Source organism: Ips typographus, linkage group LG3 (genome assembly GCF_016097725.1).
Source record: "Ips typographus isolate SLU linkage group LG3, UJ_Ityp_2.0, whole genome shotgun sequence".
Classification (NCBI taxonomy): Eukaryota; Metazoa; Arthropoda; class Insecta; order Coleoptera; family Curculionidae; genus Ips; species Ips typographus.
In genome coordinates, this window is record NC_138424.1 from 13417054 (window position 1) to 13423141 (window position 6088).

General features: G+C 41.9%; 1 long non-coding RNA gene across 1 annotated transcript; it reads left to right on the forward strand.

Moving 5' to 3' along the window:
- Positions 1 to 1058: 1058 nt before the first annotated feature.
- LOC145726564 (uncharacterized) lies at positions 1059 to 3302 on the forward strand. Its single transcript, XR_014177619.1, has 4 exons — positions 1059 to 1522; positions 1570 to 1952; positions 2189 to 2516; positions 2578 to 3302. It is a non-coding gene; the product is annotated as an uncharacterized LOC145726564 (long non-coding RNA).
- Positions 3303 to 6088: the final 2786 nt, after the last annotated feature.

Genomic DNA, 6088 nt, shown 5'->3' on the forward strand with positions numbered 1-6088 from the left:
ACCGGGTTTATAGTTCTTTTGTAATCCACGCAGAACCTCGTGGTGCCATCTTTCTTTTTTACTAGTACAACGGGGCTTGCCCACGGCGAGTGGCATGGTCTTATTACTCCGCATTCGAGCATTTCTTTTATTTGTGTGTCAATGATTTCCCGCTCGGATTGTGAGACTCTATAAGGGCGGCATTTTACTGGTTTGTCTTCTGTCACTTCTATTTTGTGCTCTATAAGTTGTGTTTTGCCCATAAATTTTGGTGACTTGCAAAACACATCCTCATATTCAACCAGTAGGTCCTCTAGTTCCCTTTTGAACTGCTTATCCCTAATGTGGTCCAGTTTGTGGTCTTCTAATGTCACCACTTCTTCGTCTACTCTCTGAGTTGTACAGAGTGCTGTTGTGCTCAAGCCACTGGGCTCTTCTAGCCGTGCCACCGTTGTGTCTTTGTAAATCACCCTTCTAGTTGGCCCTAAGTTCTTGATGGTCAATGATATAGAGTCTTCGGCTCTTTCTAGGTTGCATAGTAGGTTGTTGCGTACCAGCCATCCCTCATTTTGTACTACTACCATTTCTGTAGACACGGGTATTTCTGGTGCCGTTTCGATGGTTTTTTCCTCTCCTGGCTTCAGGGTGTAATCTTCATTTGCCTTCAACTTAATTATCACGTGGTCACCGTTCTCTATGTAGTTTGGTAGGGTGTCCCAGGATCTGGTTTCTTGTGTCTTGATTTTTCTTGGTCGGGGTTCTTTATTTTTTGAAACCAGCACCGTCACACTTGTTTCCTTGAATGTCTCATACAGAAGGTCTTTAAGCTTCTCCCAATCTGACTCGCTGTTTGCGGATGTCAATCTAGGTATAGCCACCTTACTTATTTTATTTTGTATTGCCCAATCTTTCAATTTCCTACAGCACTGTTGGAGCGTATGAGTAGGGATATATTCGCTCCCCTCTTCTTTTAATATCATCTGTAGGGTATGTCTGTTTTTCTTAAACAAACTGACCACGCTCCCTACGGGTAGTTTTTCTGTGTTGTAATCTGTCAAATGGTCCCTGATGGCTTTTCCTACTCCTCTATCTCTACTGGGAGCCGAAGAGACTGCAACGGCCCATGCAGTGCTGCTCGGAAGACTGAAGATGGACCCCGGCATTTCCTGGACCACCTCTGTCCAGCTTCGTGTTATGCCTGGTTTTTTGGGTGCAGAATTTCGCTTTCCCCCGAGCGTTAACACCAAGTCCTGATTTAGGGTGAGTGTATTAGATATTAAGCAAATTGCTGCCTGCATTTCTCTTAAGAACTCCATGCCCAAAATAAGGGGTTGTGGTGTATTCTCCAATATCGTTGCTTTAATTTCTAATTTTTTATTGTAATTGCCTCTGAGCTCCAGTGATGCCAATGTGTCGCCTAGACTTCTTACTTTCTGGCCGGCTGCTGTTACAAGCAACGTGGGTGGGCCTCCGGTTCTACGTTTCTTGTCAACTAGGAGATGGCTTATCACATTTAGTTCTGCGCCCGTGTCGATGATCGCTGGTACGTAACAGTCATTTACAACAGTATTAATATACAGTATTTTGTAGCACGTCGGGCCCCGAGTGGAGAGGGTGACGGGGCTTAGTTTTGCCACCCCCTGGAGTTTGGGTGTTGCTGTCTACTTCTGCAAACAGCAGCAAAGTGGCCTATTTTGCCGCAGTTGTAGCATCTAGGCCTGTTATCGTACGTTCTAGTGGGTTGCTGCTGTCTTCCAGGATTCCCAGACTGGGGAGTGCCATAGACTCTCCTGGGTGGTGGAGGGGTTCTAACCTGGCGGGAATTGTAAAAGGGTGGCTGTCTTTGCTCTGTTGGCCCATAGTCTCTCCTAGGCGGCGGCGGGGTTCTGTACGAGCGGTTATTGTCAAATGGAGGTTGTCTTTGCGCTATTGGCCCATGGACCTCTTCTTCTGTCTGGCGCTGTGGTCTGAAGGTAAGTGGCGCTGAGCATTCTTCAGGGGCGTTATCAATAGTAGCGCAAAGCTTTTTGACCTCGTCCAAATTTCTGGGTGGGTTATTGGGAAAATTCGTTAGCCAGTAGTATTTGGCTTTTGGTATGTCTCTTAACCCATTCTGAAAAATATCTAGGAATTCGTCGAGGTCCAGGTCTTCCCTGTATTCCTCGTATAGTACCCGTAGATCGTAAAAGAAATTTTTTGTTTGTTCTAGGTCCCTCTGTTTCCTTTGCTTCACCTTTGCCAGCAGATGGCGACTGTGGTTACCGTCGCTAAATTCTGTTTTAAATGCCTGACAGATGTGTAGCCAATTGCTTTCGGGGTTTGCTGCCTTATACTCTCTATACCAAATGTTTGCAGCACCCTGCAGGTACGAATGGAAGTATAGGATTTTTAGGGCATCGTTCCAACTATTTGCCACCGCTGTTCGTTCATACGTTCCGATAAATTGGGGTGCTGAATCGCTACCAGGGTTGAACGTCGGTGGGCTGATAAACTGAGGTAATGCGGGTGTTTTCTCCCCTGCCTCTACAGCCGAAATGGTAATGTCCGCCATTTCCCTTGATCTCCTAATGCCTTCAAATGGTTTATCTCTTTTTTCAGGTTGTACCTGTGTTCCTGCTTCTATTACTGTATTTTCCAGATCGTTTTCTGGTTCTTGTGGCTGCTCAGTGTCTTCCCTTCTTGTATTCACAAGCGTAAGGGTTAGGTAATCTGTTTCTTGCATCCAAGGGTCTCCTACGCTTGAGCTCCTGTGCCTTGGTTGAATGGGGCTGCTAGGATTTGCTGATCTCAAGTTGTACGCTTTTCTCATTCCTGTTAGGGCGTACGGCTTGGTTTGGCCACAGATATGGAGATCAGTAGCCCCGGGATTCAACCCGGCGCCTCCACCATGTCACGTTTTGGGGGTAGCGCAGGAAGAGAAACAACAATCGTAGCTCAAGTATGTCTTCTTTATTAGGCTAGGCAGTGAACACTGTCCAAGAGGGGGTGTGTAGGGGTGCGGGTGTATGTGCGTAAGGCCTTCTGCCAAGCGGAACCCGCTCGATACGAGCAGGGTGCCCCTATGTCCAACACGCCCAAAGGATTTACTTAAGGCACTGCAACAGGGTAACGAGCCGTCCGGGCACTAGAAAGTTCGGACTGTCGCTCGTGACCTCCCTCTGGGGATGACCCCAGAGTTCGGTAATCGTCGATGGCTTGAGACGCTGATTAAATACCCACATCGTGACCCCAATTTGCCGGTCTTGCTGATTCAGACAGTGCACTAGGGGAGACCGGGGCCCGACTAGGTAACGGAACTTAGTGCAATTTATGTTATTCGTGACAATATTAATGTTTTTCCATTGACATGCGTTTTTTCATTAATTTCCTACTTTGTGTCATTTCAACCTCGTGAAAACTCCTGAAGGATTTGACAGAAGTGCGTGATTTTTGGATATGTCATTTGTGACAGTTTTCTGATTAAGTCAGCGCAAAAATGACGTTTCTACCTCTTTTACTTCCCGAGATATTAATGTTTTTCCATTGACATGCGTTTTTCATTAATTTCCTACTTTGTGTCATTTCAACCTCGTGAAAACTCCTGAAGGATTTGACAGAAGTGCGTGATTTTTGGATATGTCATTTCTGACAGTTTTCCTGATAATTCCACGCAAAAACCACGTTTCTACCTCTTTTACTTCCCGAGATATTAATGTTTTTCCATTGACATGCGTTTTTCATTAATTTCCTACTTTGTGTCATTTCAACCTCGTGAAAACTCCTGAAGGATTTGACAGAAGTGCGTGATTTTTGGATATGTCATTTCTGACAGTTTTCTGATTAAGTCAGCGCAAAAATGACGTTTCTGCCTGTTTTACTTCCCGAGTTATTAATGTTTTTCCATTGGCATGCGTTTTTCATTAATTTCCTACTTTGTGTCATTTCAACCTCGTGAAAACTCCTGAAGGATTTGACAGAAGTGCGTGATTTTTGGATATGTCATTTGTGACAGTTTTCTGATTAAGTCAGCGCAAAAATGACGTTTCTACCTCTTTTACCTCCCGAGATATTAATGTTTTTCCATTGACATGCGTTTTTCATTAATTTCCTACTTTGTGTCATTTCAACCTCGTGAAAACTCCTGAAGGATTTCACAGAAGTGCGTGATTTTTGGATATGTCATTTGTGACAGTTTTCTGATTAAGTCAGCGCAAAAATGACGTTTCTACCTCTTTTACTTCCCGAGATATTAATGTTTTTCCATTGACATGCGTTTTTCATTAATTTCCTACTTTGTGTCATTTCAACCTCGTGAAAACTCCTGAAGGATTTGACAGAAGTGCGTGATTTTTGGATATGTCATTTGTGACAGTTTTCTGATTAAGTCAGCGCAAAAATGACGTTTCTACCTCTTTACTTCCCGAGATATTAATGTTTTTCCATTGACATGCGTTTTTCATTAATTTCCTACTTTGTGTCATTTCAACCTCGTGAAAACTCCTGAAGGATTTGACAGAAGTGCGTGATTTTTGGATATGTCATTTCTGACAGTTTTCCGGATAATTCCACGCAAAAACCACGTTTTTACCTCTTTTACTTCCCGAGATATTAATGTTTTTCCATTGACATGCGTTTTTCATTAATTTCCTACTTTGTGTCATTTCAACCTCGTGAAAACTCCTGAAGGATTTGACAGAAGTGCGTGATTTTTGGATATGTCATTTGTGACAGTTTTCTGATTAAGTCAGCGCAAAAATGACGTTTCTACCTCTTTTACTTCCCGAGATATTAATGTTTTTCCATTGACATGCGTTTTTCATTAATTTCCTACTTTGTGTCATTTCAACCTCGTGAAAACTCCTGAAGGATTTGACAGAAGTGCGTGATTTTTGGATATGTCATTTCTGACAGTTTTCCTGATAATTCCACGCAAAAACCACGTTTCTACCTCTTTTACTTCCCGAGATATTAATGTTTTTCCATTGACATGCGTTTTTCATTAATTTCCTACTTTGTGTCATTTCAACCTCGTGAAAACTCCTGAAGGATTTGACAGAAGTGCGTGATTTTTGGATATGTCATTTGTGACAGTTTTCTGATTAAGTCAGCGCAAAAATGACGTTTCTACCTCTTTTACTTCCCGAGATATTAATGTTTTTCCATTGACATGCGTTTTTCATTAATTTCCTACTTTGTGTCATTTCAATCCCGTAAAACTCCTGAAGGATTTGACAGAAGTGCGTGATTTTTGGATATGTCATTTCTGACAGTTTTCTGATTAAGTCAGCGCAAAAATGACGTTTCTACCTCTTTTACTTCCCGAGATATTAATGTTTTTCCATTGACATGCGTTTTTCATTAATTTCCTACTTTGTGTCATTTCAACCTCGTGAAAACTCCTGAAGGATTTGACAGAAGTGCGTGATTTTTGGATATGTCATTTCTGACAGTTTTCCTGATAATTCCACGCAAAAACCACGTTTCTACCTCTTTTACTTCCCGAGATATTAATGTTTTTCCATTGACATGCGTTTTTCATTAATTTCCTACTTTGTGTCATTTCAACCTCGTGAAAACTCCTGAAGGATTTGACAGAAGTGCGTGATTTTTGGATATGTCATTTGTGACAGTTTTCTGATTAAGTCAGCGCAAAAATGACGTTTCTACCTCTTTTACTTCCCGAGATATTAATGTTTTTCCATTGACATGCGTTTTTCATTAATTTCCTACTTTGTGTCATTTCAATCCCGTAAAACTCCTGAAGGATTTGACAGAAGTGCGTGATTTTTGGATATGTCATTTGTGACAGTTTTCTGATTAAGTCAGCGCAAAAATGACGTTTCTACCTCTTTTACTTCCCGAGATATTAATGTTTTTCCATTGACATGCGTTTTTCATTAATTTCCTACTTTGTGTCATTTCAACCTCGTGAAAACTCCTGAAGGATTTGACAGAAGTGCGTGATTTTTGGATATGTCATTTCTGACAGTTTTCCGGATAATTCCACGCAAAAACCACGTTTTTACCTCTTTTACTTCCCGAGATATTAATGTTTTTCCATTGACATGCGTTTTTCATTAATTTCCTACTTTGTGTCATTTCAATCCCGTAAAAACTCCTGAAGGATTTG